Source organism: Pseudophryne corroboree, chromosome 8 (assembly GCF_028390025.1).
Source record: "Pseudophryne corroboree isolate aPseCor3 chromosome 8, aPseCor3.hap2, whole genome shotgun sequence".
NCBI classification, from domain to species: Eukaryota; Metazoa; Chordata; class Amphibia; order Anura; family Myobatrachidae; genus Pseudophryne; species Pseudophryne corroboree.
This window is the reverse complement of record NC_086451.1, coordinates 446335481-446361561: the sequence shown is the minus strand read 5'-3', so window position 1 is coordinate 446361561 and position 26081 is coordinate 446335481. Positions and strand designations below refer to the sequence as shown.

Sequence of the window (26081 nt, the reverse complement as noted above, 5' to 3'; positions counted from 1 at the left end):
TCACTGTAGCTCTCCTCCTATCTGCACCTCAGACATACAATGTTCCAGCTATATACTGTAGCTATTCTCGCTGATCCTGGGGCCTGACTCATCCTTTAGCCTTTTCCGGACACTGAGCCTGGGGTTGCTCCTTACACATTCTGCTGTATCTGGACGTCCTGAGTCTATTGGTATAGGGCAGTGGTTCTCAACCTCGGTCCTCAAGTACCCCCAACAGTTCATGTTTTCCAGGTCTCCTCACAGGATTGCAAGTGAAATAATTAGCTCCACCTGTGGGTCTTTTAAAATGTGTCAGTGAGTAATGACTACACCTGTTCAACTGCTGGATGACCTGGAAAACATGAACTGTTGGGGGTACTTGAGGACCGAGGTTGAGAACCACTGGTAGACAGTGGCGTGCGGTGAGGTCACTGGCTGGTGAGGCACTGCAGCGATAATGTCCGCCGAGTCCTGCCGATGATCCCTACCACCGTTGAGCCAATGCCCTCTACTGCCCCTGAGCCGATGTCTACTACTTACAAAATCACCCACCATCAACTGACTCGGGCCCCGCCACTAATTCGCATATCAGTCCGATGCAGCTGCTGCCAATGCCTGCAGCCAGCCTGCTCATCAAACTTGTGATAAGCAGGTGGCTAATATATTGTACATTTTTTTTTAAATAAAAAAAAAACCTAGTCTTTGGGACTGGAAGGAGGACATGGATGCAATTGTGTTGTACAGGGCTTCCATTAACTTAATAGCGCTATGGATGCAGCACTATTAAGTTAATGGAAGTCCTGTATAAGGGTGACAGCAGTGGATGACAGGGAGAGGGTGACGCCAGGTAGAGGGTGACAGCAGTGGGTGATGCCAGGGAAAGCGTAACAGCAGTAGGCGAGAGTGTGACAGATAGAAGGAAAGGGTGATGAGGACAGGCAGTGAGTGACACTTATATTGCTATTTACTTACCTGGTCCAGGGTCTAGAACTGCAGCGTGGCTCCTCCTTTGATGTTAACTCCGGGGGTCGCCGGTGGAAATTGCAGCCAGGAATCCAGGGTCGGAGATAGAGGGGTTGAGCGGGTACCGTGGCCTCTCCTCCCCTCTCTGGCCGTACTGCACTAGGTGACAGCTGCAGCTCATGATTTTAGTTACTGGTCGCGGAGTCTGGCAGAGTAGGCCAGAGATGGGCAGTGAAAGTGAGGTGGAGGTGGGCGCAAGGTACGGGACTGGTGCCCTAGGCAATATTCTGGCTGGTGCGCCCCCTCCCCCTGGAGATAGTGGGTGACTGGAATCGCAGGGGTGACACGGAGATAGTGGGTGACACGGAGATAGTGGGTGACTGGCGATGCAGGGGTGACACAGAGATAGTGGGTGACTGGCGACGCAGGGGAGACAGGGAGATAGTGGGTGACTGGCGACGCAGGGGTGACATGGAGATAGTGGGTGACTGGCGACGCAGGGGTGACATGGAGATAGTGGGTGACTGGCGACGCAGGGGTGACAGGGAGATAGTGGGTGACTGGCGACGCAGGGGTGACAGGGAGATAGTGGGTGACTGGCGACGCAGGGTGACGGAGATAGTGGGTGACTGGCGACGCAGGGGTGACAGGGAGATAGTGGGTGACTGGCGACGCAGGGGTGACAGGGAGATAGTGGGTGACTGGCGACGCAGGGGTGACAGGGAGATAGTGGGTGACTGGCGACGCAGGGGTGACAGGGAGATAGTGGGTGACTGGCGACGCAGGGGTGACAGGGAGATAGTGGGTGACTGGCGACGCAGGGGTGACAGGGAGATAGTGGGTGACTGGCGACGCAGGGGTGACAGGGAGATAGTGGGTGACTGGCGACGCAGGGGTGACAGGGAGATAGTGGGTGACTGGCGACGCAGGGGTGACAGGGAGATAGTGGGTGACTGGCGACGCAGGGGTGACAGGGAGATAGTGGGTGACTGGCGACGCAGGGGTGACAGGGAGATAGTGGGTGACTGGCGACGCAGGGGTGACAGGGAGATAGTGGGTGACTGGCGACGCAGGGGTGACAGGGAGATAGTGGGTGACTGGCGACGCAGGGGTGACAGGGAGATAGTGGGTGACTGGCGACGCAGGGGTGACAGGGAGATAGTGGGTGACTGGCGACGCAGGGGTGACAGGGAGATAGTGGGTGACTGGCGACGCAGGGGTGACAGGGAGATAGTGGGTGACTGGCGACGCAGGGGTGACAGGGAGATAGTGGGTGACTGGCGACGCAGGGGTGACAGGGAGATAGTGGGTGACTGGCGACGCAGGGGTGACAGGGAGATAGTGGGTGACTGGCGACGCAGGGGTGACAGGGAGATAGTGGGTGACTGGCGACGCAGGGGTGACAGGGAGATAGTGGGTGACTGGCGACGCAGGGGTGACAGAGATAGTGGGTGACTGGCGACGCAGGGGTGACAGGGAGATAGTGGGTGACTGGCGACGCAGGGGTGACAGGGAGATAGTGGGTGATGGCGACGCAGGGGTGACAGGGAGATAGTGGGTGACTGGCGACGCAGGGGTGACACGGAGATAGTGGGTGGCTGGCGACGCAGGGGTGACAGGGAGATAGTGGGTGACTGGCGACGCAGGGGTGACAGGGAGATAGTGGGTGATGGCGACGCAGGGGTGACAGGGAGATAGTGGGTGACTGGCGACGCAGGGGTGACACGGAGATAGTGGGTGGCTGGCGACGCAGGGGTGACAGGGAGATAGTGGGTGGCTGGCGTCGCAGGGGTGACAGGGAGATAGTGGGTGGCTGGCGACGCAGGGGTGACAGGGAGATAGTGGGTGGCTGGCGACGCAGGGGTGACAGGGAGATAGTGGGTGGCTGGCGACGCAGGGGTGACAGGGAGATAGTGGGTGATGGCGACGCAGGGGTGACAGGGAGATAGTGGGTGGCTGGCGACGCAGGGGTGACACGGAGATAGTGGGTGGCTGGCGACGCAGGGGTGACACGGAGATAGTGGGTGGCTGGCGACGCAGGGGTGACACGGAGATAGTGGGTGGCTGGCGACGCAGGGGTGACAGGGAGATAGTGGGTGGCTGGCGACGCAGGGGTGACAGGGAGATAGTGGGTGGCTGGCGACGCAGGGGTGACAGGGAGATAGTGGGTGGCTGGCGACGCAGGGGTGACAGGGAGATAGTGGGTGGCTGGCGACGCAGGGGTGACAGGGAGATAGTGGGTGGCTGGCGACGCAGGGGTGACAGGGAGATAGTGGGTGGCTGGCGACGCAGGGGAGATAGTGGGTGACTGGCGACGCAGGGGAGATAGTGGGTGACTGGCGACGCAGGGGAGACAGTGGGTGACTGGCGACGCAGGGGAGACAGCGGGTGACTGGCGACGCAGGGGTGACAAGGAGATAGTGGGTGACTGGCGACGCAGGGGAGACAGTGGGTGACTGGCGACGCAGGGGAAACAGTGGGTGACTGGCGACGCAGGGGAGACAGTGGGTGACTGGCGACGCAGGGGAGACAGTGGGTGACTGGCGACGCAGGGGAGACAGGGGGTGACTGGCGACGCAGGGGAGACAGGGGGTGACTGGCGACGCAGGGGAGACGGGGTGACTGGTGACGCAGGGGAGACAGGGAGATAGTGGGTGACTGGCGACGCAGGGGTGACATGGAGATAGTGGGTGACTGGCGACGCAGGGGTGACAGGGAGATAGTGGGTGACTGGCGACGCAGGGGTGACAGGGAGATAGTGGGTGACTGGCGACGCAGGGGTGACAGTGGGTGACTGGCGACGCAGGGGAGACAGTGGGTGACTGGCGACGCAGGGGAGACAGTGGGTGACTGGCGACGCAGGGGAGACAGTGGGTGACTGGCGACGCAGGGGAGACAGTGGGTGACTGGCGACGCAGGGGAGACAGTGGGTGACTGGCGACGCAGGGGAGACAGGGGGTGACTGGCGACGCAGGGGAGACAGGGAGATGGTGGGTGACTGGCGACGCAGGGGAGACAGGGAGATAGTGGGTAACATGATTAGGGTGACAGGAAGACATTGGGTGACAGGGAGATAGCGGGTGACATGATTAGGGTGATAGGGAGATAGTGGGTGATGGAGGTACTGGGTGACAGGGTACAGCCAGGCTCCTCAAACAACACCCCCCCCCCCCATCACAGGGGGTGCCCTAGCAGCACAGACAGCCTCCCACCCCCACAAGTCACGGAGGATGTCTCAATCTACAGAAGTAGCTGCCCCCCCCCCCCCCCCTTCCCCCCTGCCCGCTGTCACAAGAGGATGAAAGTCAGCGGCACAGGCACATCCAGCCCCCTCCCCGCTCACCTGTCCAGGCTCAGCAGGTCCGGATCCCCGCACACCATCCACCGCCGCACGTCGCACGGGGAGAGAGAGTCCAGTCTGCCACCAGCTCGCAGCCGGCCCCGGGAAGCTCTCACCTACGAGCAGCAGGGACATGCAGTCAGGGGAGGCAGTGCCTCCCCTGTCATTAATGATTAAAATAATACAAAGAGGATACTTATGACACATAGTCTGTGTCATAAGTATCTGCTTTGGCCTTTATATTATTTTAATTATTTGTACCTTTTGTAAAAAAAACTTTAAAATACTGTTTTGGAGGCACCGTTCTCGGTGCCTCCCGATGTCAGTTGTAAAAGAGTGGAAGCGGGGGGTGGGGCTAAACATCAGGCAGTAAAAATAAGATTTTACTCACCGGTAAATCTTTTTCTCATAGTCCGTAGTGGATGCTGGGGACTCCGTTTGGACCATGGGGAATAGACGGGCTCCGCAGGAGACTGGGCACTCTAAAGAAAGATTTAGTACTACCTGGTGTGCACTGGCTCCTCCCTCTATGCCCCTTCTCCAGACCTCCGTTAAGGAAACTGCCCGGAAGAGCTGACATTACAAGGAAAGGATTTTGGAATCCAGGGTAAGACTCGTACCAGCCACACCAATCACACCGTATAACTTGTGATAACCTTACCCAGTTAACAGTATGAACAAACAACATAGCATCAACCAAAGGATGCCAATATAACATAACCCTTTATTAAGCAATAACTATATACACGTATTGCAGAAAGTCCGCACTGGGGACGGGCGCCCAGCATCCACTACGGACTACGAGAAAAAGATTTACCGGTGAGTAAAATCTTATTTTCTCTAACATCCTAGTGGATGCTGGGGACTCCGTAAGGACCATGGGGATTATACCAAAGCCTCCAAACGGGCGGGAGAGTGCGGATGACTCTGCAGCACCGAATGGGCAAACACAAGGTCCTCCTCAGCCAGGGTATCAAACTTGTAGAATTTTGCAAAAGTGTTTGAACCCGACCAAGTAGCAGCTCGGCAAAGCTGTAATGCCGAGACCCCTCGGGCAGCCGCCCACGAAGAGCCCACCTTCCTTGTGGAGTGGGCTTTCACTTATTTTGGATGCGGCAATCCTGCCGCAGAATGAGCCTGCTGAATCGTGTTACAGATCCAGCGCACAATAGTTTGCTTTGAAGCAGGAGCACCCAGCTTGTTGGATGCATACAGGATAAACAGCGAGTCAGTCTTCCTGACTCCAGCCGTCCTGTTAACATAAGTCTTCAAAGCCCGGACCACGTCCAGCAACTTGGAATCCTCCAAGTCACGAGTAGCCGCAGGCACCACAATAGGTTGGTACAAATGAAACGAAGACACAACCTTTGGTAGAAATTGCGGACAAGTCCGCAATTCTGCCCTGTCCATATGAAAAACCAGATGGGGGCTTTTACATGACAAAGCCGCCAATTCTGACACACGCCTAGCCGACGCTAAGGCCAACGGCATGACCACTTTCCATGTGAGATACTTTAGCTCCACGGTCTTAAGTGGCTCAAACCAGTGGGATTTCAGGAACCCCAAGACCACGTTAAGATCCCAAGGTGCCACTGGTGGCACAAAAGGGGGCTGAATATGCAGCACTCCCTTAACAAACGTCTGAACCTCAGGCAGTGAAGCCAGTTCCTTTTGAAAGAAAATGGATAGGGCCGAAATCTGGACCTTTATGGACCCTAATTTTAGGCCCATAGTCACTCCTGACTGCAGGAAGTGCAGGAATCGACCCAGCTGGAATTCCTCTGTAGGGGCCTTCCTGGCCTCACACCAAGCAACATATTTTCGCCATATACGGTGATAATGTTTTGCAGTCACATCTTTCCTAGCCTTTATCAGCGTAGGAATAACTTCATCCGGAATGCCCCTTTCCGCTAGGATCCGGCGTTCAACCGCCATGCCGTCAAACACAGCCGCGGTAAGTCTTGGAACAGACAGGGCCCTTGTTGTAACAGATCCTGTCTGAGAGGCAGAGGCCATGGGTCCTCTGTGAGCATTTCTTGCAGTTCCGGGTACCAAGTCCTTCTTTGCCAATCCGGAGCAATGAATATTGTTCTCACTCCTCTTTTTCTTACAATTCTCAGCACCTTGGGTATGAGAGGAAGAGGAAGAAACACATAGACCGACTGGAACACCCATGGTGTTACTAGTGCGTCCACAGCTATCGCCTGCGGGTCCCTTGACCTGGCGCAATACCTGTTTAGCTTTTTGTTGAGGCGTGACGCCATCATGTCCACCTGTGGGAGTTCCCATCGATTTGCAATCAGCGTGAAGACTTCTTGATGAAGTCCCCACTCTCCCGGGTGGAGGTCGTGTCTGCTGAGGAAGGCTGCTTCCCAGTTGTCGACCCCCGGAATGAACACTGCTGACAGTGCCTGCACGTGATTCTCCGCCCAACGAAGAATCCTGGTGGCTTCTGCCATCGCCACCCTGCTTCTTGTGCCGCCCTGTCGAGAGTGTGTTACGCTGATCAGTAATTGCTCCCTGGACCTCGCCTTTATGAGGAGATCGTCCAAGTATGGGATAATTGTAACTCCTTGCTTCCGAAGGAGCACCATCATCTCCGCCATCATCTTGGTAAATATTCTCGGTGCCGTGGACAGGCCAAACGGCAGCGTCTGGAATTGGTAATGACAGTCCTGTACCACAAACCTGAGGTACTCTTGATGAGGCGGATAAATGGGGACATGCAAGTAAGCATCCTTGATGTCCAGAGACACCATGAAATCCCCCTCTTCCAGACTTGCAATGACCGCTCTGAGCGATTCCATTTTGAACTTGAATTTCCTCAGATAAATATTCAGGGATTTTAAATTCAAGATGGGCCTGACCGAACCGTCTGGTTTCGGTACCACAAACATAGTGGAATAGTAACCCCTTCCCTGTTGAATGAGGGGAACCTTTACTACCACCTGCTGGAGGTATAGCTTGTGAATTGCAGCCAGCACTACCTCCCTTTCCATGGGGGAAGCTGGCAAGGCCGATTTTAGGTAACGGTGAGGGGGCGTCACCTCGAACTCCAGCTTGTATCCCTGAGACACAATTTGTATAGCCCAAGGATCCACCTGTGAGCGAACCCACTGGTGGCTGAAATTTCGGAGACGCGCCCCCACCGCTCCTGGCTCCGCCTGTGGAGCCCCAGCGTCATGCGGTGGATTTAGTGGAAGCCGGGGAGGACTTTTGTTCCTGGGAACTAGCTGCATGGTGCAGCTTTTTTCCTCTACCCCTGCCTCTGGCAAGAAAAGATGCCCCTCTTCCATGTGTTTTTTTAGAGTCGGCATCCCCTGTCCATTGTCGAGTCCTTAAGACCCTTCTGGCAGAAATGGACATTGCGTTTATTCTAGAGCCCAGCAGGGAAATGTCCCTCTGGGCATCGCGCATATATAGGACAGCGTCCTTGATATGTCCCAGGGTCAGTAGAACAGTGTCCCTGTCCAGGGTATCTATCTCCTCCGAGAGGTTTTCAGTCCAAGCTGCTACAGCACTACACATCCAGGCCGAAGCAATTGCTGGCCTCAGTAGAGTACCAGAATGTGTATAAACAGACTTCAGGATAGCTTCCTGCTTTCTATCCTCAGGATCCTTTAGGGCGGCCGTATCCTGAGACGGCAGGGCCACCCTCTTAGATAAGCGTGTCAACGCCTTGTCTACCCTCGGGGAGGATTCCCAACGTAACCTGTCCGTTGGCGGGAAAGGATACGCCATCAGTAATCTTTTGGAAATTACTACTTTCCTATCAGGGGAATCCCACGCTTTTACACATAATTCATTTAATTCATGTGAAGGGGGAAAAGTCACTTCTTGCTTTTTCTCCCCATACATATAAACCCTCTTGTCAGGGACAGGGTTTTCCTCTGATATGTGCAATACATCCTTCATTGCTATAATCATATAGCGGATGGCTTTAATCATTTTAGGCTGCAACTTTGCATCATCGTCATCGACACTGGAGTCAGACTCCGTGTCGGCATCTGTGTCAACCATCTGGGATAGTGGGCGCTTGTGAGACCCTGACGGCCTCTGCATTGTAGGATCAGGCATGGGTTGAGACCCTGACTGTCCCAATGCTACAGCTTTATCCAACCTGTTATGTAAGGAGCTTACATTATCATTTAACACCTTCCACATATCCATCCAATCAGGTGTCGGCGGCGACACCTCATTCACCTGCACTTGTTCTGCCTCCACATATCCTTCCTCATCAAACATGTCGACACTGACGTACCGACACACCGCACACACACAGGGAATGCTCTGACTGAGGACAGGACCCCACAAAGGCTTTTGGGGAGACAGAGAGAGAGTATGCCAGCACACACCCCAGCGCTATATAACCCAGGGATTACACTGTACCTTAGTGATTACCCAGTAGCTGCTGTTTGTGATCGTTTTGCGCCTAAATTTATGTGCCCCCCCCCCCCCTCTCTTTTTACCCTTTTTGCACCTGGATACTGCAGGGGAGAGCCTGGGGAGCGTCTTTCCAGCGGAGCTGTGAAGAGAAAATGGCGCTGGTGTGCTGAGGAAGAAGGCTCAGCGGCGGGCTTCTGTCCCGCTTCTATGTGTAAAAAATGGCGGGGGCTCGAACATATATCCAGTCTGGATATATGTGTTATTTTGCCAAAAGGTACCTTAATTGCTGCCCAGGGCGCCCCACCCCCCCGCGCCCTGCACCCTACAGTGGTGTGCTGCGGGAGCAATGGCGCACAGCTGCAGTGCTGTGCGCTACCTTAAGTGAAGACAGGAGTCTTCTGCCGCCGATTTCGATGTCTTCATGCTTCTGCTGCTTCTGTCTTCTGGCTCTGCGAGGGGGACGGCAGCGCGGCTCCGGGAACGGACGATCAAGGTTAGGTACCTGTGTTCGATCCCTCTGGAGCTAATGGTGTCCAGTAGCCTAAGAAGCGCAACCTAGCCGCAGTTAGTAGGTTTGCTTCTCTCCCCTCAGTCCCACGTAGCAGAGAGTCTGTTGCCAGCAGAAGCTCTCTGAAAATAAAAAAACCTAAACTAAAATACTTTCTTATTAGCAAGCTCAGGAGAGCCCACTAAAAGCACCCAGCTCTGGCCGGGCACAGATTCTAACTGAGGTCTGGAGGAGGGGCATAGAGGGAGGAGCCAGTGCACACCAGGTAGTACTAAATCTTTCTTTAGAGTGCCCAGTCTCCTGCGGAGCCCGTCTATTCCCCATGGTCCTTACGGAGTCCCCAGCATCCACTAGGACGTTAGAGAAAGCCCATTCAAAAATTCACAGAAAGCGGCACTAGAACAAGTGCCTCTTTGACAGGGGCGTGCATTCAGCCCATATGAAAGAACGCCCCTGTCACTGAGGAAGATGTGATTGGGCAGTGACGGGGGGGGGGGGGGGGGGGGAGGGGGTTAAATCAAGGCAGGTGTCAACCCTGTCATCCTTTTTTTTTTTAAATAAATACACTATTTACAATAGTATATGGCACGGCCACGTGGCCGTTCCTGTCTGACCACCCGCCCTCCGGCCGCCAGCCCCACTCCGCACCTTATTGCTGCCGCTGCGCTGCCAGTTACACAGCAGCAGCAGCATGCACGGAGGCGAAGAGCTCCGCCTCCTTGAGCCCTGCTCGTAGGTGAGAGCTTCCCGGGGCCGGCTGCGAGCTGGTGGCAGACTGGACTCTCTCCCTGTGCGGCGGTGGATGGGTGTGCGGGGATCCGGACCTGCTGAGCCTTGGCAGTGTGAGCGGGGAGGAGGCTGGCTGTGCCTATGCCGCTGACTTTCATCCTCCTGTGACAGCGGGGGGGGGGGGGGGGGGGGGGGGGGGGGGGGGGGGGGGGGGCAGCCACTTCTGTAGATTGAGACATCCTCCGTGACTTGTGGGGGTGGAAGGCTGTCTATGCTGCTAGGACACCCCCAGTGATGGGGGGGGGGGGGGAGGGTGTTTGAGGAGCCTGGCTGTACCCTGTCACCCAGTACCTCCATCACCCGCTATCTCCCTGTCACCCAATGTCTTCCTGTCCCCTCTAATCATGTTACCCACTATCTCCGTGTCACCCCTGCGTCGCCAGTCACCCACTATCTCCGTGTCTCCCCTGCGTCGCCAGTCACCCACTATCTCCGTGTCTCCCCTGCGTCGCCAGTCACCCACTATCTCCCTGTCACCCCTGCGTCGCCAGTCCCCCACTATCTGTCACCCCTGCGTCGCCAGTCCCCCACTATCTCCCTGTCTCCCCTGCGTCGCCAGTCCCCCACTATCTCCCTGTCTCCCCTGCGTCGCCAGTCACCCATATCTCCCTGTCTCCCCTGCGTTGCCAGTCACCCACTATCTCCCTGTCACCCCTGCGTCGCCAGTCCCCCACTATCTCCCTGTCACCCCTGCGTCGCCATCACCCACTATCTCCGTGTCTCCCCTGCGTCGCCAGTCACCCACTATCTCCGTGTCTCCCCTGCGTCGCCAGTCACCCACTATCTCCGTGTCTCCCCTGCGTCGCCAGTCACCCACTATCTCCGTGTCTCCCCTGCGTCGCCAGTCCCCCACTATCTGTCACCCCTGCGTCGCCAGTCCCCCACTATCTCTGTCACCCCTGCGTCGCCAGTCACCCACTATCTCCGTGTCACCCCTGCGTCGCCAGTCACCCACTATCTCCGTGTCACCCCTGCGTCGCCAGTCACCCACTATCTCCGTGTCACCCCTGCGTCGCCAGTCACCCACTATCTCCGTGTCTCCCCTGCGTCGCCAGTCACCCACTATCTCCGTGTCACCCCTGCGTCGCCAGTCACCCACTATCTCCGTGTCACCCCTGCGTCGCCAGTCACCCACTATCTCCCTGCGTCGCCAGTCACCCACTATCTGTCACCCCTGCGTCGCCAGTCACCCACTATCTCCGTGTCACCCCTGCGTCGCCAGTCACCCACTATCTCTGTCACCCCTGCGTCGCCAGTCCCCCACTATCTCTGTCACCCCTGCGTCGCCAGTCCCCCACTATCTCCCGGTCACCCCTGCGTCGCCAGTCCCCCACTTTCTCTGACGTCCTAGTGGATGCTGGGACTCCGTCAGGACCATGGGGAATAGCGGCTCCGCAGGAGACAGGGCACAAAATTTAAAAGTTTGACCACTAGGTGGTGTGTACTGGCTCCTCCCCCTATGACCCTCCTCCAAGCCTCAGTTAGGTTTTTGTGCCCGTCCGAGCAGGGTGCAATCTAGGTGGCTCTCCTAAAGAGCTGCTTAGAAAAAGTTTGTTAGGTTTTTTATTTTCAGTGAGTCCTGCTGGCAACAGGCTCACTGCAACGAGGGACTTAGGGGAGAAGAAGTGAACTCACCTGCGTGCAGGATGGATTTGCTTCTTAGGCTACTGGACACTAGCTCCAGAGGGACGATCACAGGTACAGCCTGGATGGGTCACCGGAGCCGCGCCGCCGACCCCCTTGCAGATGCCGAATAGAGAAGAGGTCCAGAAACCGGCGGCAGAAGACGTCTCAGTCTTCATGAGGTAGCGCACAGCACTGCAGCTGTGCGCCATTGCTCTCCGCACACTTCACACCAGCGGTCACTGAGGGTGCAGGGCGCTGGGGGGGGCGCCCTGGGCAGCAATGTAATATACCTATTCTGGCTAAAATATATCACATATGAACCCCTGCCAGGTTCCAAAAAAACCGTGAGAAGAAGCCCGCCGAAAAGGGGGCGGGGCCTATTCTCAGCACACAGCGCCATTTTCCTGCCCAGCTCCGCTGCGAGGAAGGCTCCCAGGACTCTCCCCTGCACTGCACTACAGAAACAGGGTAAAAACAGAGAGGGGGGGCACTTATTGGCGATATTTATAATATTTGAGCTGCTATAAATGGAACACACTTATTAAGGTTGTCCCTATATATATTTATAGCGCTTGGGTGTGTGCTGGCAAACTCTCCCTCTGTCTCCCCAAAGGGCTAGTGGGGTCCTGTCTTCTATCAGAGCATTCCCTGTGTGTCTGCTGTGTGTCGGTACGTGTGTGTCGACGTGTATGAGGACGATGTTGGCGTGGAGGCGGAGCAATTGCCTGTAATGGTGATGTCACCTCCTAGGGAGTCGACACCAGAATGGATGGCTTTGTTTATGGAATTACGGGATAGTGTCAGCACGCTACAAAAGTCGGTTGACGACATGAGACAGCCGGCAAACCAGTTAGTACCTGTCCAGGCGTCTCAGACACCGTCAGGGGCTGTAAAACGCCCTTTACCTCAGTCGGTCGACACAGACCCAGACACTGACACTGAATCCAGTGTCGACGGTGAAGAAACAAACGTATTTTCCAGTAGGGCCACACGTTATATGATCACGGCAATGAAGGAGGCTTTGCATATCTCTGATACTGCAAGTACCACAAAAAGGGGTATTATGTGGGGTGTGAAAAAACTACCGATAGTTTTTCCTTAATCAGAGGAACTGAATGAAGTGTGTGATGAAGCGTGGGTTACCCCAGATAGAAAACTGCTAATTTCAAAGAAGTTATTGGCATTATACCCTTTCCCGCCAGAGGTTAGGGCACGCTGGGAAACACCTCCTAGGGTGGATAAGGCGCTCACACGCTTATCAAAGCAAGTGGCGTTACCGTCTCCTGATACGGCCGCCCTCAAGGATCCAGCTGATAGGAGGCTGGAGAATACATTGAAAAGTATATACACACATACGGGTGTTATACTGAGACCAGCAATCGCCTCAGCCTGGATGTGCAGTGCTGGCGTGGCTTGGTCGGAGTCACTGTCTGAAAATATTGATACCCTGGATAGGGACAGTATTTTACTGACTATAGAGCAGTTAAAGGATGCATTTCTTTATATGCGAGATGCACAGAGAGATATTTGCACTCTGGCATCAAGAGTAAGTGCGCTGTCCATATCTGCCAGAAGAAGTTTATGGACGCGCCAGTGGTCAGGTGATGCGGATTCCAAACGACATATGGAAGTATTGCCGTATAAGGGGGAGGAATTATTTGGGGTCGGTCTATCGGATCTGGTGGCCACGGCAACGGACGGAAATTCCACCTTTTTACCCCAGGTCACCTCCCAGCAGAAAAAGCCGCAGGCTTTTCAGCCGCAGTCCTTTCGTTCCTATAAGAACAAACGAGCAAAAGGACATTCCTATTTGCCCCGAGGCAAAGGAAAGGGTAAGAGACGGCAACAAGCAACTCCTTCCCAGGAGCAGAAGCCCTCCCCGGCTTCTACAAAGGCGTCAGCATGACGCTGGGACCTTACAAGCAGACTCAGGGGCGGTGGGGGGTCGCCTCAAACATTTCAGCGCACAGTGGGCTCACTCGCAGGTGGACCCCTGGATCCTGCAGGTAGTATCTCAGGGTTACAGGTTGGAATTCGAGAAGTCCCCTCCTCGCCGTTTCCTAAAGTCTGCTTTGCCAACGTCTCCCTCCGACAGGGCGACGGTATTGGAGGCCATTCACAAGCTGTATTCTCAGCAGGTGATAGTCAAGGTACCCCTCCTACAACAGGGACAGGGGTATTACTCCACGCTATTTGTGGTACCGAAGCCGGACGGCTCGGTAAGACCGATTCTAAATCTAAAATCTCTGAACCTGTACATACAAAAATTCAAGTTCAAGATGGAGTCACTCAGAGCAGTGATAGCGAATCTGGAAGAAGGGGATTTTATGGTGTCCTTGGACATCAAGGATGCTTACCTTCATGTTCCAATTTGTCCTTCACACCAAGGGTACCTCAGGTTCGTGGTCCAAAACTGTCATTATCAGTTTCAGACGCTGCCGTTTGGATTGTCCACGGCACCCCGGGTCTTTACCAAGGTAATGGCCGAAATGATGATCCTTCTTCGAAGAGAAGGCGTCTTAATTATCCCTTACTTGGACGATCTCCTGATAAGGGCAAGATCCAGAGAACAGCTGGAGGTCGGAGTAGCACTAACCCAAGTAGTGCTCCAACAACACGGGTGGATTCTGAATTTTCCAAAATCCCAACTGATCCCGACGACACGTCTGTTGTTCCTAGGGATGATTCTGGACACTGTTCAGAAAAAGGTATTTCTTCCGGAGGAGAAAGCCAGGGAGTTATCCGATCTAGTCAGGAACCTCCTAAAACCAGGAAAAGTATCTGTGCATCAATGCACAAGAGTCCTGGGAAAAATGGTAGCTTCTTACGAAGCGATTCCATTCGGCAGATTCCATGCATACAGAACTGGGTCCTAGTGACCACGGATGCCAGCCTGAGAGGCTGGGGAGCGGTCACACAGGGAAGAAACTTCCAGGGCGTGTGGTCAAGCCTGGAGACGTCTCTTCACATAAATATACTGGAGCTAAGAGCAATCTACAATGCTCTAAGCCTGGCAAAACCTCTGCTTCAGGGTCAGCCGGTGTTGATTCAGTCGGACAACATCACGGCAGTCGCCCACGTAAACAGACAGGGCGGCACAAGAAGCAGGAGGGCAATGGCAGAAGCTGCAAGGATTCTCCGCTGGGCAGAAAATCATGTGTTAGCACTGTCAGCTGTGTTCATCCCGGGAGTGGACAACTGGGAAGCAGACTTCCTCAGCAGACACGATCTGCACCCGGGAGAGTGGGGACTTCATCCAGAAGTCTTCCACATGATTGTGGTCCATTGGGAAAGACCAATGGTGGACATGATGGCGTCCCGCCTCAACAAAAAACTGGACAGGTATTGCGCCAGGTCAAGAGACCCTCAGGCAATAGCTGTAGACGCTCTGGTAACACCATGGGTGTACCAGTCAGTGTATGTGTTTCCTCCTCTGCCTCTCATACCAAAAGTACTGAGAATTATACGGCAAAGGGGAGTAAGAACGATACTCGTGGCTCCGGATTGGCCAAGAAGAACTTGGTACCCGGAACTTCAGGAGATGCTCACGGAAGATCCGTGGCCTCTACCTCTAAGACGGGACCTGCTTCAGCAGGGACCGTGTCTATTCCAAGACTTACCGCGGCTGCGTTTGACGGCATGGCGGTTGAACGCCGAATCCTAAGGGAAAATGGCATTCCGGAAGAGGTCATCCCTACCCTGGTAAAAGCCAGGAAGGAGGTGACTGCACAACATTATCACCGCATTTGGAGAAAATATGTTGCGTGGTGTGAGGCCAGGAAGGCCCCGACGGAGGAATTTCAACTGGGTCGATTCCTACATTTCCTGCAAACAGGATTGTCTATGGGCCTCAAATTAGGGTCCATTAAGGTTCAAATTTTGGCCCTGTCGATTTTCTTCCAAAAAGAATTGGCTTCAGTTCCTGAAGTCCAGACTTTTGTAAAAGGAGTACTACATATACAGCCCCCGGTTGTGCCCCCAGTGGCACCGTGGGACCTTAATGTAGTTTTGGATTTTCTCAAATCCCATTGGTTTGAGACACTCAAATCGGTGGATTTGAAATATCTTACATGGAAAGTAACCATGCTACTGGCCCTGGCTTCAGCCAGGAGAGTGTCAGAATTGGCGGCTTTATCGTATAAAAGCCCATATCTGATTTTCCATTCGGACAGGGCAGAACTGCGGACGCGTCCTCACTTTCTGCCTAAGGTGGTTTCAGCGTTTCACCTGAACCAGCCTATTGTGGTGCCTGCGGCTACTAGCGATTTGGAGGATTCCAAGTTGCTGGACGTTGTCAGAGCATTGAAAATATATATTTCAAGGACGGCTGGAGTCAGAAAATCTGACTCGCTGTTTATACTGTATGTACCCAACAAGCTGGGTGCTCCTGCTTCTAAGCAGACGATTGCTCGTTGGATTTGTAGCACAATTCAACTTGCACATTCTGTGGCAGGCCTGCCACAGCCTAAATCTGTCAAGGCCCATTCCACAAGGAAGGTGGGCTCATCTTGGGCGGCTGCCCGAGGGGTCTCGGCATTACAACTCTGCCGAGCAGCTACGTGGTCAGGGGAGAACACGTTTGTAAAATTCTACAAATTTGATACCCTGGCTAAGGAGGACCTGGAGTTCTCTCATTCGGTGCTGCAGAGTCATCCGCACTCTCCCGCCCGTTTGGGAGCTTTGGTATAATCCCCATGGTCCTGACTGAGTCCCAGCATCCACTAGGACGTCAGAGAAAATAAGATTTTACTTACCGATAAATCTATTTCTCGTAGTCCGTAGTGGATGCTGGGCGCCCATCCCAAGTGCGGATTGTCTGCAATACTTGTACATAGTTATTATTACAAAAAAATCGGGTTGTTATTGTTGTGAGCCGTCTATTCAGAGGCTCCTACGTTTGTCATACTGTTAACTGGGTTCAGATCACAAGTTGTACGGTGTGATTGGTGTGGCTGGTATGAGTCTTACCCGGGATTCAAAATCCTTCCTTATTGTGTACGCTCGTCCGGGCACAGTATCCTAACTGAGGCTTGGAGGAGGGTCATAGGGGGAGGAGCCAGTACACACCACCTAGTGGTCAAACTTTTAAATTTTGTGCCCTGTCTCCTGCGGAGCCGCTATTCCCCATGGTCCTGACGGAGTCCCAGCATCCACTACGGACTACGAGAAATAGATTTATCGGTAAGTAAAATCTTATCTCCCTGTCACCCCTGCGTCGCCAGTCCCACGCTATCTCCCTGTCACCCCTGCGTCGCCAATCGCCCACTATCTCCCTGTCACCCCTGCGTCGCCAAACGCCCACTTTCTCTGACGTCCTAGTGGATGCTGGGGACTCCGAAAGGACCATGGGGAATAGCGGCTCCGCAGGAGACTGGGCACAAAAGTAAAAGCTTTAAGACTACCTGGTGTGCACTGGCTCCTCCCCCTATGACCCTCCTCCAAGCCTCAGTTAGATTTTTGTGCCCGAACGAGAAGGGTGCACACTAGGTGGCTCTCCTGAGCTGCTTAGAAAAAAGTTTAGTTTTAGGTTTTTTATTTTCAGTGAGACCTGCTGGCAACAGGCTCACTGCATCGAGGGACTAAGGGGAGAAGAAGCGAACTCACCTGCGTGCAGAGTGGATTGGGCTTCTTAGGCTACTGGACATTAGCTCCAGAGGGACGATCACAGGCCCAGCCATGGATGGGTCCCAGAGCCGCGCCGCCGTCCCCCTTACAGAGCCAGAAGAGCAGAAGAGGTCCGGAAAAATCGGCGGCAGAAGACGTCCTGTCTTCAATAAGGTAGCGCACAGCACCGCAGCTGTGCGCCATTGCTCTCAGCACACTTCACACTCCGGTCACTGAGGGTGCAGGGCGCTGGGTGGGACGCAATATAAACCCTTAGGGGGCAAAAAATGCATCACATATAGCTCCTGGGCTATATGGATGCATTTAACTCATGCCTGTTTTTCCATAAAAAAGCGGGAGAACGGCCGCCGAGAAGGGGGCGGAGCCTATCTCCTCAGCACACTGGCGCCATTTTTCCTCACAGCTCCGTTGGAGGGAAGCTCCCTGACTCTCCCCTGCAGTCCTGCACTACAGAAACAGGGTAAAACAAGAGAGGGGGGGCACTAAATTGGCAGATAAATCTATACAGCAGCTATATAAGGGAAAAACACTTATATAAGGTTATCCCTGTATATATATAGCGCTCTGGTGTGTGCTGGCAAACTCTCCCTCTGTCTCCCCAAAGGGCTAGTGGGGTCCTGTCCTCTATCAGAGCATTCCCTGTGTGTGTGCTGTGTGTCGGTACGTTGTGTCGACATGTATGAGGAGGAAAATGGTATGGAGGCGGAGCAATTGCCTGTATTAGTGATGTCACCCCCTAGGGAGTCGACACCTGACTGGATGGTCTTATGGAAGGAATTACGTGATAGTGTCAGCACTTTACAAAAGACTGTTGACGACATGAGACAGCCGGCAAATCAGTTAATACCTGTACAGGCGTCTCAAACACCGTCAGGGGCTCTAAAGCGCCCATTACCTCAGGTGGTCGACACAGACCCAGACAGGGACACTGACTCCAGTGTCGACGGTGAGGAAACAAACGTATTTTCCAGTAGGGCCACACGTTACATGATCACGGCAATGAAGGAGGTTTTGAACATTTCTGATACTACAAGTACCACAAAAAAGGGTATTATGTGGGGTGTGAAAAAACTACCCGTAGTTTTTCCTGAATCAGATGAATTAAATGAGGTGTGTGATGAAGCGTGGGTTTCCCCCGATAAAAAACTGCTAATTTCTAAAAAATTATTGGCATTATACCCTTTCCCGCCAGAGGTTAGGGCGCGTTGGGAAACACCCCCTAGGGTGGATAAGGCGCTCACACGCTTATCAAAACAAGTGGCGTTACCGTCTAATGATACGGCCGCCCTCAAGGAACCAGCTGATAGGAAGCTGGAAAATATCCTAAAAAGTATATACACACATACTGGTATTATACTGCGACCAGCAATCGCCTCAGCCTGGATGTGCAGTGCTGGGGTGGCTTGGTCGGATTCCCTGACTGAAAATATTGATACCCTGGACAGGGACAATATATTATTGACTATAGAGCATTTAAAGGATGCATTTCTATATATGAGAGATGCACCGAGGGATATTTGCACTCTGGCATCAAGAGTAAGTGCGCTGTCCATTTCTGCCAGAAGAGGGTTATGGACGCGACAGTGGTCAGGTGATGCGGATTCCAAACGGCATATGGAAGTATTGCCCTATAAAGGGGAGGAGTTATTTGGGGTCGGTCTATCAGACCTGGTGGCCACGGCAACGGCTGGGAAATCCACCTTTTTACCCCAGGTCACCTCTCAGCAGAAAAAGACACCGTCTTTTCAGGCTCAGTCCTTTCGTCCCCATAAGGGCAAGCGGGCAAAAGGCCACTCGTATCTGCCCAGGGGCAGAGGAAGGGGAAAAAGACTGCAGCAGACAGCCTCTTCCCAGGAACAGAAGCCCTCCCCCGCTTCTGCCAAGTCCTCAGCATGACGCTGGGGCCTTACAAGCGGACTCAGGCACGGTGGGGGCCCGTCTCAAGAATTTCAGCGCGCAGTGGGCTCACTCGCAAGTGGACCCCTGGATCCTGCAGGTAGTATCTCAGGGGTACAAATTGGAATTCGAGACGTCTCCCCCTCGCCGGTTCCTGAAGTCTGCTTTACCAACGTCTCCCCCCGACAGGGAGGCGGTATTGGAAGCCATTCACAAGCTGTATTCCCAGCAGGTGATAATCAAGGTACCCCTCCTACAACAGGGAAAGGGGTATTATTCCACGCTGTTTGTGGTACCGAAGCCGGACGGCTCGGTGAGACCTATTTTAAATCTGAAATCCTTGAACAGTTACATACAAAGGTTCAAATTCAAGATGGAATCACTCAGAGCAGTGATAGCGAACCTGGAAGAAGGGGACTATATGGTGTCTCTGGACATCAAGGATGCTTACCTCCATGTCCCAATTTGCCCTTCTCACCAAGGGTACCTCAGGTTTGTGGTACAGAACTGTCACTATCAGTTTCAGACACTGCCGTTTGGATTGTCCACGGCACCCCGGGTCTTTACCAAGGTAATGGCCGAAATGATGATTCTTCTTCGAAGAAAAGGCGTCTTAATTATCCCTTACTTGGACGATCTCCTGATAAGGGCAAGGTCCAGAGAACAGTTAGAGGTCGGAGTAGCACTATCTCAAGTAGTACCACGACAGCACGGATGGATTCTAAATATTCCAAAATCGCAGCTGATTCTGACGACACGTCTGCTGTTCCTAGGGATGATTCTGGACACAGTACAGAAAAAGGTGTTTCTCCCGGAGGAGAAAGCCAGGGAGTTATCCGACCTAGTCAGGAACCTCCTAAAACCAGGCCAAGTGTCAGTGCATCAATGCACAAGGGTCCTGGGAAAAATGGTGGCTTCTTACGAAGCGATTCCATTCGGCAGATTCCACGCAAGAACTATTCAGTGGGATCTGCTGGACAAATGGTCCGGATCGCATCTTCAAATGCATCAGCGGATAACCCTGTCTCCAAGGACAAGGGTGTCTCTCCTGTGGTGGTTGCAGAGTGCTCATCTTCTAGAGGGCCGCAGATTCGTCATTCAGGACTGGGTCCTGGTGACCACGGATGCCAGCCTGAGAGGCTGGGGAGCAGTCACACAGGGAAGAAATTTCCAGGGCTTGTGGTCAAGCATGGAAACGTCACTTCACATAAATATCCTGGAACTAAGGGCCATTTACAATGCCCTAAGTCAGGCAAGGCCTCTCCTTCAGGGTCAGCCGGTGCTGATCCAGTCGGACAACATCACGGCAGTCGCCCACGTAAACAGACAGGGCGGCACAAGAAGCAGGAGGGCAATGACGGAAGTTGCAAGGATTCTTCGCTGGGCGGAAAATCATGTGATAGCACTGTCAGCAGTGTTCATTCCGGGAGTGGACAACTGGGAAGCAGACTTCCTCAGCAGACACGATCTCCACCCGGGGGAGTGGGGACTTCACCCAGAAGTCTTCCACATGATTGTGAACCGTTGGGAAAAACCAAAGGTGGACATGATGGCGTCCCGCCTCAACAAAAAACTGGACAGATATTGCGCCAGGTCAAGGGACCCTCAGGCAATACCTGTGGACGCTCTGGTAACACCGTGGGTGTACCAGTCAGTGTATGTGTTCCCTCCTCTGCCTCTCATACCCAAGGTACTGAGAATCATAAGAAGGAGAGGAGTAAGGACTATACTCGTGGCTCCGGATTGGCCAAGAAGGACTTGGTACCCGGAACTTCAAGAGATGCTCACGGAAGACCCGTGGCCTCTACCTCTAAGAAAGGACCTGCTCCAGCAGGGACCATGTCTGTTCCAAGACTTACCGCGGCTGCGTTTGACGGCATGGCGGTTGAACGCCGGATCCTGAAGGAAAAAGGCATTCCGGATGAAGTCATCCCTACCCTGATCAAAGCCAGGAAGGATGTAACTGTGCAACATTATCACCGTATTTGGCGTAAATATGTTGCGTGGTGTGAGGCCAGGAAGGCCCCTACAGAGGAATTTCAACTGGGTCGTTTCCTGCATTTCCTGCAAACAGGACTGTCTATGGGCCTAAAATTAGGGTCCATTAAGGTTCAAATTTCGGCCCTGTCAATATTCTTCCAAAAAGAACTAGCTTCAGTTCCTGAAGTTCAGACGTTTGTCAAGGGGGTACTGCATATACAGCCTCCTTTTGTGCCTCCAGTGGCACCTTGGGATCTCAATGTAGTTTTGGGGTTCCTAAAATCACATTGGTTTGAACCACTCACCACTGTGGACTTAAAATATCTCACATGGAAAGTGGTAATGCTGTTAGCCCTGGCCTCAGCCAGGCGTGTCTCAGAATTGGCGGCTTTATCCTATAAAAGCCCTTACCTAATTTTTCATACGGACAGGGCAGAATTGAGGACTCGTCCTCAATTTCTCCCTAAGGTGGTTTCAGCATTTCACTTAAACCAGCCTATTGTGGTGCCTGCGGCTACTAGGGACTTGGAGGATTCCAAGTTGCTGGACGTAGTCAGGGCCCTGAAAATATATGTTTCCAGGACGGCTGGAGTCAGGAAATCTGACTCGCTGTTTATCCTGTATGCACCCAACAAGCTGGGTGCTCATGCTTCTAAGCAGACTATTGCTCGTTGGATTTGTAGTACAATTCAGCTTGCACATTCTGTGGCAGGCCTGCCACAGCCAAAATCTGTAAATGCCCACTCCACAAGGAAGGTGGGCTCATCTTGGGCGGCTGCCCGAGGGGTCTCGGCTTTACAACTTTGCCGAGCTGCAACTTGGTCAGGGGCAAACACGTTTGCTAAATTCTACAAATTTGATACCCTGGCTGAGGAGGACCTTGAGTTCTCTCATTCGGTGCTGCAGAGTCATCCGCACTCTCCCGCCCGTTTGGGAGCTTTGGTATAATCCCCATGGTCCTTTCGGAGTTCCCAGCATCCACTAGGACGTCAGAGAAAATAAGAATTTACTTACCGATAATTCTATTTCTCATAGTCCGTAGTGGATGCTGGGCGCCCGTCCCAAGTGCGGATTGTCTGCAATACTGGTACATAGTTACAAAAATCGGGTTATTATTGTTGTGAGCCATCTTTTCAGAGGCTCCGCTGTTATCATGCTGTTAACTGGGTTCAGATCACAGGTTATATGGTGTGATTGGTGTGGCTGGTATGAGTCTTACCCGGGATTCAAAATCCTTCCTTATTGTGTACGCTCGTCCGGGCACAGTATCCTAACTGAGGCTTGGAGGAGGGTCATAGGGGGAGGAGCCAGTGCACACCAGGTAGTCCTAAAGCTTTACTTTTGTGCCCAGTCTCCTGCGGAGCCGCTATTCCCCATGGTCCTTTCGGAGTCCCCAGCATCCACTACGGACTATGAGAAATAGAATTATCGGTAAGTAAATTCTTACTATCTGTGTCACCCCTGCGTCGCCAGTCACGAACTATCTCCCTGTCACCCCTGCGTCGCCAGTCACCCACTATCTCCCTGTCACCCCTGCGTCGCCAGTCACCCACTATCTCTGTCACCCCTGCGTCGCCAGTCACCCACTATCTCCCTGTCACCCCTGCGTCGCCAGTCTCCCACTAACTCCATTTCCCCTGCGTCGCCAGTCCCCCACTATCTCCCTCTCTCCCCTGCGTCGCCAGTCCCCCACTATCTCCCTGTCACCCCTGCGTCGCCAGTCCCCCACTATCTCCCTGTCACCCCTGCGTCGCCAGTCCCCCACTATCTCCCTGTCACCCCTGCGTCGCCAGTCCCCCACTATCTCCCTGTCACCCCTGCGTCGCCAGTCCCCCACTATCTCCCTGTCACCCCTGCGTCGCCAGTCACCCACTATCTCCCTGTCACCCCTGCGTCGCCAGTCACCCACTATCTCCCTGTCACCCCTGCGTCGCCAGTCACCCACTATCTCCCTGTCACCCCTGCGTCGCCAGTCACCCACTATCTCCATGTCACCCCTGCGTCGCCAGTCACCCACTATCTCCCTGTCACCCCTGCGTCGCCAGTCACCCACTATCTCCCTGTCACCCCTGCGTCGCCAGTCACCCACTATCTCCCTGTCACCCCTGCGTCGCCAGTCACCCACTATCTCCATGTCACCCCTGCGTCGCCAGTCACCCACTATCTCCCTGTCTCCCCTGCGTCGCCAGTCACCCACTATCTCCCTCTCCCCTGCGTCGCCAGTCACCCACTATCTCCCTGTCTCCCCTGCGTCGCCAGTCACCCACTATCTCCCTGTCACCCCTGCGTCGCCAGTCACCCACTATCTCCCTGTCACCCCTGCGTCGCCAGTCACCCACTATCTCCCTGTCACCCCTGCGTCGCCAGTCACCCACTATCTCCCTGTTACCCCTGCGTCGCCAGTCACCCACTATCTCCCTGTCACCCCTGCGTCGCCAGTCACCCACTATCTCCCTGTCACCCCTGCGTCGCCAGTCACCCACTATCTCCATGTCACCCCTGCGTCGCCAGTCACCCACTATCTCCCTGTCTCCCCTGCATCGCCAGTCACCCACTATCTCCGTGTCACCCCTGCGATTCCAGTCATCCACTATCTCCAGGGGGAGGGGGCGCACCAGCCAGAATATTGCCTAGGGCACCAGTCCCGTACCTTGCGCCCACCTCCACCTCACTTTCACTGCCCATCTCTGGCCTACTCTGCCAGACTCCGCGACCAGTAACTAAAATCATGAGCTGCAGCTGTCACCTAGTGCAGTACGGCCAGAGAGGGGAGGAGAGGCCACGGTACCCGCTCATCCCCTTTATCTCCGACCCTGGATTCCTGGCTGCAATTTCCACCGGCGACCCCCGGAGTTAACATCAAAGGAGGAGCCACGCTGCAGTTCTAGACCCTGGACCAGGTAAGTAAATAGCAATATAAGTGTCACTCACTGCCTGTCCTCATCACCCTTTCCTTCTATCTGTCACACTCTCGCCTACTGCTGTTACGCTTTCCCTGGCATCACCCACTGCTGTCACCCTCTACCTGGCGTCACCCTCTCCCTGTCATCCACTGCTGTCACCCTTATACAGGACTTCCATTAACTTAATAGTGCTGCATCCATAGCGCTATTAAGTTAATGGAAGCCCTGTACAACACAATTGCATCCATGTCCTCCTTCCAGTCCCAAAGACTAGGTTTTATTTTTTATTTCATAAAAATTTACAATATATTAGCCACCTGCTCATCACAAGTTTGATGAGCAGGCTGGCTGCAGGCATTGGCAGCAGCTGCATCGGACTGATATGCGAATTAGTGGTGGTGCCCGAGTCAGTTGATGGTGGGTGATTTTGTAAGTAGTAGACATCGGCTCAGAGGCAGTAGTGGGCATTGGCTCAACGGCGGTAGGGATCATCGGCAGGACTCGGCGGACATTATCGCTGCAGTGCCTCACCAGCCAGTGACCTCACCGCACGCCATTGCCGCACACCATCCACCGTCGCATGGGGAGAGAGAGTCCAGTCTGCCACCAGCTCGCAGCCGGCCCCGGGAAGCTCTCACCTACGAGCAGGGCTCAAGGAGGCGGAGCTCTTCGGCCTCCGTGCATGCTGCTGCTGCTGCTGTGTAACTGGCAGCACAGCGGCAGCAATAAGGTGCGGAATGGGCTGACGGCCGGAGGGCGGGTGGTCAGACAGGGACGGCCACGTGGCCGTGCCATATACTATTGTAAATAGTGTATGAATTTAAAAAAAAAGATGACAGGGTTGACACCTGCCTTGATTTAACCCCCCCCCCCCCCCCCCCCTGTCACTGCCCAATCCTCAGTGACAGAGGCGTGCTTTCATATGGGCTGAATGCACGCCCCTGTCAAAGAGGCACTTGTTCTAGTGCCGCTTTCTGTGAATTTTTGAATGGGCTTTTACTGCCCGATGTTTAGCCCCGCCCCCCGCTTCCACTCTTTTACAACTGACATCGGGAGGCACCGAGAACGGTGCCTCCAAAACACTATTTTAACGTTTTTTTTACAAAGGTACAAATAAATAAAATAATATAAAGGCCACAGCAGATACTTATGACACAGACTATGTGTCATAAGTATCTTCTTTGTATTATTTTAATCATTAATGACAGGGGAGGCACTGCCTCCCCTGACTGCACGTCCCTGCAAGTGGTAGAGTGGAAAAGGTTCTCAAACTCAAACACAGGTTCTCAAACTCTGTCCTCAGGACCCCACACAGTGCATGTTTTGCAGGTCTCCTCACAAAATCACAAGTGAACTAATTAGCTCCACCTGTGGACCTTTTTAAAATGTGTCAGTGAGTAATTAATACACCTGTACACCTGCTGGGTTACCTGCAAAACATGCACTGTGTGGAGTTCTGAGGACCGAGTTTGAGAACCTGTGGTTTAGGGGTTTGTGATCTGCACAGGACCGGATTAAGAGTATATTGCGTTGATACTATATTCAATCTGAAAAGGATGTGCAATACCAACATAAAGCTACTGATATCACCCTACAGGTATTATACAGTAGTGATAGGTCGGTGGTGCTCCCAGAAAATAGTTCAGGAAAAAACTGTTTCAAGGGGTTTTGCACAAGGGCAAGAAGACTGTTTGGTCTATCTGGGGCACACTTCAAATATCATATAGTATGGTAATAGTAGTGTATAAAGATGCTATATTAAAACTTTACTTTTATTATTAAACATTGAAGACATCAAGACGACCACAAAACTTAGGTTAAAAAGTTATTAAATTGGTTATGCAAAAAGTTACTTTCTGTAGTGAGTTTACCTAGGGTGAGAGATCAGAAATTCAATATATCTTTTTTCACCTGTTTGATGTGTTTTATCGAACAAAGGAACAAATTTGAAGTAAATAAAGGTCAAATTTGACGTTGATCAGAGCAAACTATTCTACTGTTCTCTCACCAATTGGGTCACTAGAAAATGTATTGATATTACAACTTGAGAGAGCAGTGGTCAGGCTGTATTACTCCTAAACATCCA

The 26081-nt window shown here is 53.4% G+C and overlaps 1 protein-coding gene across 5 annotated transcripts in view; it reads left to right on the top strand.

Annotated features, from left to right (window-relative positions):
- LOC134949545 (HAUS augmin-like complex subunit 3) overlaps window positions 1–26081 on the top strand; it is a 75823-nt gene that overhangs the window by 24931 nt on the left and 24811 nt on the right. The window contains exon 1 of one of the 5 annotated variants that reach the window (XM_063938183.1): window positions 9845–10017. The exons of 3 other annotated variants lie outside the window; for them this stretch is intronic. The gene's annotated coding sequence lies outside the window, so the exon portion shown is untranslated. Of the gene's footprint in view, window positions 1–9844; window positions 10018–25571; window positions 25593–26081 lie in introns of those variants that run through there. One more of the 5 variants, XM_063938185.1, reaches the window with a different exon arrangement.